Genomic DNA, 10,007 nt, shown 5'->3' with positions numbered 1-10,007 from the left:
AAAAAACACAACCCAACAACAACAACAAACTGTCAAAAAAACCAACAAAACAACAAAACCACTCCAACACACAGTCTCTCTACAAATCTTCAGGCACTATTTTGATTCTATACTGACTTAATATCTGGGCTCCTGTGCCAAGGTATGAGTTGGACTGATTTAGGAAGACTTCACATTAGAAAGGACCAGGATTCCTCCAGATACTGCTCCATGAGAAACTCTTCAGCAACAGGGCCATTTCTGACATTTCTTATTCCCCAATTGCTCCTGTCCTTCCACCAGCTGTAAAGTTAATGGCTTTCATAAGAGACGAGGAGCCCCGAAGTTCTTATTCTTAAAGCCAAACTGTTCTGTATGCCCTAGATGAAATAATACTGAAATGGCTAAGCACTAGGTCCCTGGCCTATGTGCAGCCCCCCCTTGCCCCATGCCATCATATTAGCAGTTCTTCTCACCAAGCAGCCCAGCCCTGAGTGCACATCCATCACTCAGCAACAACCAAACATCAGTGCATGACTGGCACTGTCTGAGCTGAAACCAGGACACAGTGCAGTGCTAACTCACTCCCTCTAAGAAGGGAGATTCCACATCCTCTCCCATCAGTCTTTGCTTTGAGACTCACATAGTAAAGAAGTGCTTCCTGATTTTCAAACACAGCCTTCTATGTTCCAGTTTGTGCTGTTTCTAGTCCTGGCATTGAGCACCACTGAAAAAAGCCCAGCCATATCTTCACTGCACCCTACCTCGGGAATTTAAGGTCACTTATAAAGCCTAAGACTTCTCTTCCCTAGACTGAACAGTCCCTGCAGTCCCAGCTTTTTTTTTTCCTAAGAGGAGATGATCCCATTGCTTTCATCACCTTCATAGTCCTTTGCTGAAATCCCCATGGATATATCTGTGTGCAGCCCAGGCTACCATTAACGTTCTTGGCAGTAAATGGATGCCGCTGCCCAACATTCAACTTGGTATCCACCAAGGACCAAAGGACCCCAAGTCCTTTTCTACGGAGCTGCTTTCCAGCCAACAAGCTCCTCATATGAACTGGTTCACGCGGTTGTTCTTCACCAGAACTTAGCAGTTCCCCTTTTGAACAAGGCCAGTCACCTAATCATAGAAGCTGGTTAGACATGATATGACTTCCCCTTGCTGAACTCACGTTGACTACTCCCGATGATTTTCTTCTCCTTCAAGTGCCTGGAAATGGTTCCCAGGATTAGCTGTTCCACCACCTCCCCAGGGATTAGAGTGAGGCTGATTGGCCTCTAGTGACCTGAGTTGCCCTCCTTGAAGATAGTGACATTTGCTTTCCTCCAGTCTTCACTATTTTCAATCAAAGACTTAGGATTTGCAGAAGAGCTTCTTCCTGAAACTCAAAACCTCTGAAGTATCAGGCATTCATAGTAACCCTCACTCATTCCAAATAGCAGCCTAAAGGATCAGATGCATATAACAGACTGTCAGTCCTCTAGCCAACAGAAAAAAAAAAATGCACCAGACTTGGAAACAGAACAACACAAGGTCAGATATTATCCCAATAAGAAGGCAGAAAATCTCCACTTTCAGCGAAGACCTTGTGTGGATCAGCTTCATAGCAGAGGCTTGTATCCAAGGGACTCTTGACAGAAGGGTAAAACCATGGCAAAGCACTGTGATAAGAGCCACTAGATAGTGGGACAGTCCCTAAAACGTGGCAGCACTGAGGCGCAGGTGATAGCAGCCAACCCCCCGCATGTATAAAACCAGGTACCAGAAAGCATGGTGAACCAAGAGTGCAGCATACAGAACAGGCAAACAGAGCAAGGCATGGCAGAAGGGCATGGCAAGGGCATGGGGCAGGCAAGGAGGGCGAGCAGGAGAACAGAGTACTCTGCACTTGGAAGACCGGCTCACTTGTTAGCTACCCTCCAGAGAACAAATCCAGCCAAGAACTCCACTAGGCAGAAAGCTCTGGCCAAAAAGAATGCAGCCAAAAAACGTGGTGGTTCTCATTTCTGACTACAGGAAGTACCTGAGCATGATACTACTGCTGAAGGTTGGCAGGGATTCCACCTGCATGAGGTGTGAGCAGGTGGATGATCTGCTCAGTACGGTGGCAGAGCTCAAGGAGGAGATTAAGGAGCATCAGAGTAGGAGCAAGAGATAGATTGATGGAGCCAAACTTGCAAGAAAGACATCAGAATGATATCTACGAAACAGTGGTAAACCCCCTGCCTTGCTATTGTCATGTGGAAGGAAGGGATTTAAGAGAAGAGGAAGAATGGAAAAAGGTCCTAGCTTAGCGTTGCAGGCAAATCTCAACCCTAGGTGCCTGTACATAGTAGGTTTGAGGCTCTAGAACTTGAGGGAGAGGTGTGTGAGGATACGGTGAAAGGTCCACTCATGAGATTGTCTAAGGTGAGGTGGTCAACTCCACACCTCAAGACTGCTTCCATCAAGAAAGAAAGAAGGGTGATTGTCATAGGCAACTCCCTTCTCAATGGGATGTAGGGCCCTATATGTCAGCCAGACTCCATGAACACTCAGCAAGCATTGATGAATGTCAGTGCATGCCACTTTTTTCTAATGGAGGAATTCAATGGCACAACTTTGCTTCCTAACACTTCCACATCAGACATCATTTTGTCAGACTGCCCCTCTGCTGACATCTGTCACGTGGCAGCAAAATGTAATGGAATGGTGGTGGGAAGGCTCAACTCTACAGCTGTACTGCCAACTCCGCCTCTGATGTTGGGGGGGCCAAAATAATAAAAGAGGAGGCATCGCTTTCAGAGCAGCCCTCATACAGAGTCATACAATCACCCAGGCTGGAAAAGACCTCCAAGATCATCTAGTCCACCTACCACAAATATATCCCACTAAACCATGTCCCTTTGTGCAACATGTAAGTGTTTCTTAAACACCTCTGGGATGGCGACTCCACCACCTTCCAGGGTTGCCCATTCCAGTGCTTGACCACTCTTTTGAAGAAGTTTCTCCTAATATCCAACCAGAACATCCCCTCGCACAACTTGAGGCCATTCCCTCTCATCCTGTCACTGGTTATACAGGAGAAGAAGCCTTCTCCATTTAGGTAGTTGTAGAGATAAAGTCTTAGAGCTGCAGAACAGCAAACAGTGAAAGGCAGTACACTGCTGTTCTACAAGCTATGCAAACCAGAGACAGAAACAGGCAGTATCCCTGAGGTAATCAGTGATGAATCCTAGCCAGCTGATGCCTGTAAGAGAGCGAGGGCCCTGAATGCTGGGCATAGAAACACTAATGTCCGTGGGAAATGCAAACAGGAGCTTCTTGCCTCCGTGCCCTTCTGGTCATTAGCATAGTTGGGTAACATGCCAGAAGAAACGCTGAAACAGAATCTGAAATCTCAAGCTGTGGTTAAAGCAGAAACCCTTAGTTTTGAACTGACAACATCTCTTATTAAGCAGGGAGGCAGAGTAAATGAACGTATTTCCAATTAGTTTGACCTTCACTTAACTGAAATGTCTTAAATTAGTCACTTCATCAGTTGTTGTGCCTGCATTCATATCTAAGCTAATTGATTAAGAGTGTTAATGTTGTATTAATACTGTAGAAGGGAGAAAAGAAAGCTCATGTGACATTAGCACCTGTACTGAATATCACAGAGCAAAAACCCAGGAACTCACTAGGAACTCCAGTATTAACAGAAACTGCATTAATACACATCAACAGAACAGCCAGAGGCTAGGCACCTAAATAAAATTAATGATTTTCAAGCTCTTTAGCAGATGTGACTACAGTTATCAATCCTCAAGATCTGTGCAACATCACCCTCCTCTCACATTATTTTCTAATGCTAGTGTAATACTATAATGGGATGGAAAGTACTACAATAATAGCAAGATGGCAAAGTCTTCGGCCACAGCAAATGAGAATAAGCCCATGTAGATGCAGAAATGAAGGAAAAAAAGCTGCTTACCTTCAGAAGGCCTCAGATAGGCAGAGATCTCTAGCAAGGGATACACTTGCTTCCACTGCCAACCCTTAAATGAGGCCTGGGAAGGAGTAGATCCTGGCTCCACCCTTTCCACTCACTCAGGTGCACTGCATGCACTGTTTCAGGCCATGATTTAGCATTTCTACTACAGCCAGGTATCTATACTTGGAAACACTGAACCATGACTACTGATGGAAAGTTCTTTTTTGCAGCAACAGGATGCAGGATGTGATTGTAAACATCTCTGTTTTATTCAAAGTGGCTCCCACAGGTCTTCCTTCTAGAGCAGTATTATGGCCCAACTCCACATCAATTCCCTTGGTCAAGCTTAGGACCCTAGCAGCAAGTTAATGGCGATAAAATAAAAAAACAACTCCTGTCATGTTATACTGGACAGACTGCATGATCCACTGGTTCCATTGACATTCACAGTTCAACTGTTAGGTGATACTAACTGGACAAGTAACAACAAAACAGCAGTGCTTTCTGGAAAGAATAATTTTGTCCAAAAATATTTAAGCCTTTATTACATTTGCTGTGAAGACAGAAAACAGTAGAATCCCTAAAGATGAGATACTTTGCAAGTCTATAAGGTGTCAAAAATTATTTGCATGGAAGAAAAGGAAAGAAAGAAAACTAACCAGTGCATGGTAGCTGCTCTTCTGAGAAACTGCAGTGCCATTCTTTGCATCACTATCAATTCTCTTTGTCATCTGCAGTGAAATGAAATGAGTCCTGCAAAGTGAAAACTTGAAGGAATTCTAAGATGGCATCTCGTCCCTTGTCCCAAGAGAAGACAAGACACCCTTCAATCCTCTTGGATTGCTATCTAACCTGTTCCAGAGACTCCCATGAAAGACATTTCAGAATTTTTCTAGCTATCTTCTTCCACTCTTTATTTTTACAGCTAGAAAACAGACCTCAAAACAACTATCCCAGTGCTGTACATAACATTACTTCTTAATTTTGAATGGAAACAGATTTAGCAAACAGGTGGTATCTTTTTCAAGCTCAGAGAGCTTAAAGCTGTCATTGTCCAGCACGTGTCTGAAGGTCTGTGCAATGGTGGTGTACGGTCTCAGCCCAATTCCTGGTCTAAGTATCATTAAGAGGGCTGCTTGGAAACTAACACCTCCTATTTTATTATGTTGGCCCACAGCATCAGAAGCAGATGTTGGCAGTATGGCAGTAGAGGTTGAATCTTCCTGTCAACATTCCATTACACTTTGTTGCTTTGCAACAGATGGCAGCAGGGGGGCAGTCTGGCAGAATGGTGTTTGATCTGGAAGTGCACCTGAAGCAAAAGTGTGTCACTGAATTTCTTTATGTGGAATGAAATGGCACCCATTGACATACCTTGATGCTTGCTGAACGTTGATGGAGATCAAGCAGTGGATGTGAGCACAGCGAGGTGGTAGGTGCAGCATTTCAGCAGTGGTGACATCAATGTGAAATATAAACCACACTCTGGATGGCAGGTTTTAACAAGTGGCACACAGGCTCTAGATCATCACTGGAGAAAACACATATCTAATGGTGATAACTACGCTGAAAAATAGTGCTTTATAGCTGAGAATTTGCTCTATCAAGTAGTGTTACTGTGCTCTTTGTAGCACTTTCCATATATTTTCATGGAAATATATAGGAGGCAGTACTTATGCAGTAACCTACATATAAGAAGAAGAAAGATACTCAGGCAGTTTAAGACAGAATAACCAATAAAAGCACAGAACAAGAATGATTTTGCACCTCTTCATGGTCAAAAGTGACCATACTAGTCATCTACCAAAACTACAACATAAAAAATTTGCTTCTACATCAACTTGAATCTAGAAGTATTTTTTTTTCCCATGCTGAGAGTAGAAGCCCTCAAAAGTAAATAAAAATGGGCTATTCATTAGTTCAAACCACCATGGTACTGCAGTCCTCAGTATTTTCGTATTTTTTTCTCTAAGTGCCATTACCTGGACTACAGTAATTATTTAGCAGAAAATAGGTTTCTTTCTCTGCATGCTGCAGAGAAAATCTGACAGACTGAATCTACAAGACCCACAGTCTAACATTAAATACCTGAAACATTATCTTTATTTTTCCTTTTTTTTTTTTAAAGGAGAATTTCATGGGACAAAGTCATGGCCCCATTTAATTCATTATCTAGGATTCAGATATCACTCCTGATATGTGACCCCCTTGCAGATGGTTCTATTAAATAGTAGTATTACTATTCAATAGACATCTAAAATAGCAGTAATAGTGCTATTTAATATCTAACACTTAAAAACAAACTCTCCTTGTAACACTGCTTCTACCTAAACATCAAAGCTTTGCATTTGCAGAACTAGAGGATCCAAGTTTGTAAATATACTGCATAGAAACCCTGGACACTGACCTTAGAAATGCACAACACAGAGAATATCAGATCTGATACTGCTGATCAAAGCAAACTGCAGATACCTGGTATCCTCAAATATTAAAGGCTGGCTGCCCAACAAAATATGAGTTGTCTTGAAATAACATTAGTTTACAGCTTCATCCAAAGCAACAAAAGCTACACAGTGAGTAGGGGAAAAAAAAAAAAGTTTTAACACTGAATGGGAACTGTTGAGTCATGGCCTAAACCACCATTGATCACCTTGGAAAGGACCTGGTCAGCCCCGGGAGCCTGGCTGCACCTCTCTTAGACCTCATTTAAGGGCTGACTGCCACTGGGGAAGGATCTCTGGTTGGAGATCCCTCCCTTGTGGAATTTTTCCCCGTGAGCCTGGATCTTTGAAGGCAGGTGAGCATTCTTTCTCCGTTTGTCCCTTTTGCCATTTCACTCTTGTATCACCTTTCCACTGCACTAAACTTGCCAACTGTAACAAACACAAAAGCTCTCTGGAATCCTTTTCACTTGAAATGAAAAGTAAACTTTCTGTTTTATGGCTTCTATCACCACTGTGTAAGGTGACTGACATTGTCTTCATCAACTAGCAATACAGTACCTATCAGAAGGAACAGTAAGTTAACATTTGAAGATAAATGGATGAACTAGGATTTTAGGTAATCTTTTTGTAATGAAATAATAAGTGTTATAAAAACAGACTTCCAAGTTACCTAAATCCATCTAACTTGTGATAGCTTTCAGTGGCTGTTCACAGATTGACAGACTGGCTCAAGCAATGCAAGTGCTACTGTCAACAAAGCTAATTAACCACTTCCAAGATTAGAGTATTTAACATCCAGCCATTGCCTGAGATAACATCATTTACAGTGCGGAGAAAAAACAGTCATGTATGGTGGCTTGGGTACAACAAGACACAGACAGAAAAGCCAAAATCTTGGAGGTGATGTATAGGAGCACTCTCAATTTGTGCCTTCCTGTTTTACTGCTTTTAAGAAAGGACTTAATGCAGATGAATGATGTCCATCCATTTCCAGGTTTGAAAGCTTGTTTGTCGATAGAAGAGCAAAGGAAGAAGTACTACCTCTCCTTGGTAAAAAAAAGTTAGAAAAAAGTCTTTTCATCCACGTGACCATGCTAAATTTTATATCCACTATTAGCCTTCAACTTAAAAAAAGCATAAAAACAAACAAAAAAAACAGGACTTCTGAGCCACTGAGATGATCAGAAACCACTTCTGTAGAAACAGCCATGTCAGAAAATGTAGAACTGCAATCTGAATTTCTACAGGCCTCCCTCCCTCTCCCAAAGTACATCATCCTATACCCATAATTAAAGATAGCACTCCTGTCATACCATCAGTGCAGTCTGTAGAAAAAAAGAAGACTGCATGGAAAATAGGCATATGTGAAGATAATGGAAAAAAGAATTGTCAGACTTCAGTTTAAAAGTGAATTGACCCTGATGCATGCAAACACCCCACCAACATAAACACCTTCACAGCCCCACTTAAATGACTGAGCACTTTTTTTTTGGTCTATCTATATTAACCAGTGAAACTCCTTGTAACATGCAGAAGAATTAGTAAAGCGCATAGAGAACAGATATTCTTCCAGGAAAATGTATTAGGACTAAACAGTCACTAAACCACTCTTCAACAAGGCCAACTAGTTGAAAACTGACACCAGGATACCTCCATTCATATCTCCAGCATGATTTACTCAATTCAGATCTGTTAACTGCAACCTCATATCATCTTGAAAAATATTCAATACAGTCAGACCCTGATGTTGACTAGGAAAAAAATCAGACATTTAAATGGAAAAACAGTACCTGCAGCTAAATTATATTATAAATTTGTTCAAAAAGACTGTTTGTAACAGAAATGGAAAGCTAACTGCTTGACAGTAAGAAGGATTTCTCCCCAAGGGTATAATATCCATTACTGTGGTTCTGTACTTGTTCTACAGCCTTGAAATTGGAAATTGTTTGGATGTACAGCACTTGATCACAGACCAACCTCTAAATGCCAAATTCCTACTAAATATATGCATTCAGTGGCATTACTAAGAAGCAAAAAAGCATCACTGTGTTGGTGGTTTTTTTTTGCTTGCTTTAAGAAAAGATCTATAAGCTACATTTGTGATACAAATATGTGAAGAAGCTCACAACAGTTATTCAAATGGAAAGGGTCTGAAGGTCTCCACGTGTAACAGATGCTGGGATAGTTTTGAACTGTTCCTAATGACATTACACCAGCAGGTTCAAAAGCCTGTCAGTGAGAAGACTTGAAACTCTCCCATCTCCACACCACTGCATTTAGTAGTTATCTATTCCTGCTAAGACAGCAACAAAAACTAACAAGGCAAGACTGAAGTAAGCTATAGCTTACATCACCAAAACTTCCTCACTCAATGTCATCATTAGAATTGATAGAATCATAGCTCACTGGTAGGGAACTAATGACTACGCAACAGATTCATGCTTACAGGTGTTTTTTTTTATCAAGGAAATTGAAATGTAAATGAAATGCCACTCCTCCAGCACAATACTCTCTGCAGAAAAAGCTGGAAGCAGGCAAGCATGCTAGAGCACAGCCTCCTCCACAGGCTATGAACATGACTGCAATTAGCCTCAACCATGCAAAATCCAGGTTACGTTGCCTTTGCCTTGTGTTTAAGGGAAAAGCAGTGGTCTGTATACATGTGCACCACTCAGGCACTGATGTGCAATACGCCGAGCAGCTCGATTCTCAGGGCATCAGTTACCAAAATAAGTATGGACAGCATCATCTATTAACTTTGCACCACCCTGGGTTTTTAAGATGTAGATCTGGCTGAAGACAATGCCTAACGATGAAATAACAGTTTCAATAATAAACCCTGCAGTACACCAGGAATGTTAAGCAAAGCAAACATGTTACAGTTGTGAGGTTGAGTATCAGAGTCCTATAAAACACCGGCACAGAACACACACACAACCTAGCAGTCTAGTCTAGTAATAAATGTGTCTAGTACTAAAGGTGGAGGTTGGTGGCCTTGCATGTGGCAGGGGGGTTGGAAATTCATGATCCTTGAGGTCCTTCCATCCCTGGCCATTCTACGATTCTGTGAACCTACCCTGAAGAGTTTAACAGCCACTATCAACATCAGTATCTTGTCATATACTAAGTGTGAGGCGCACGAGAGAGCTCCTACAGCACAAACAGCTTAGGGAGGACTACAGTGAAAACCAGCTCGTGCTTAATTTTGTTCTCTCAACTATACGACTCGTTCAGAGGTGATCTGCTCTTGCCATATGCTCCTGAAGGTGCTGAAGGGAACGAGACCATCAAGCAATCACAATGCAAATCGCAGCGGCAGTATTTTCTTCAATTTAAGCCCCGCTGCTCATTAAGGCGCTGTGGCAAAGCGCGACACGTCCTGAACATCAGCGCCACGCTCACCACTCCACACAAATACAGGTTCGGGCTGTAACACGGCTCCGTTTGCCGCCCCTTTCCCACCGCGCCGACACCCGAGGCCACGGCAGCCAGCCTACCTGGCGGCGGCGGACAGCTGCCGGGTGAGCCTCCGTCTCTCCCGCGGGCGAGCAGCAGAGGAGCTGGGCTTTAGAGCAGGAGGGCCGGGGAAGCTCGGCGAGTACCGGCCGGCGGCGACGTGCCGCCCA

At 42.8% G+C, this 10,007-nt stretch overlaps 1 protein-coding gene across 5 annotated transcripts in view; it reads right to left on the bottom strand.

Annotated features, from left to right (window-relative positions):
* The window catches only part of KIAA0319 (KIAA0319 ortholog), a 54,993-nt gene extending 44,993 nt beyond the window's left edge, over positions 1–10,000 (bottom strand). For all 5 annotated transcript variants that reach the window (XM_019613698.2, XM_019613695.2, XM_010708288.3 and 2 more), the window contains exon 1: positions 9,879–10,000. The gene's annotated coding sequence lies outside the window, so the exon portion shown is untranslated. The remainder of the gene's footprint in view (positions 1–9,878) is intronic.
* Between the last annotated feature and the right edge of the window lie 7 nt (positions 10,001–10,007).

Source organism: Meleagris gallopavo, chromosome 3, assembly GCF_000146605.3.
Source record: "Meleagris gallopavo isolate NT-WF06-2002-E0010 breed Aviagen turkey brand Nicholas breeding stock chromosome 3, Turkey_5.1, whole genome shotgun sequence".
NCBI lineage: Eukaryota > Metazoa > Chordata > Aves > Galliformes > Phasianidae > Meleagris > Meleagris gallopavo.
This window is presented reverse-complemented; position numbering and strand designations above follow the sequence as displayed.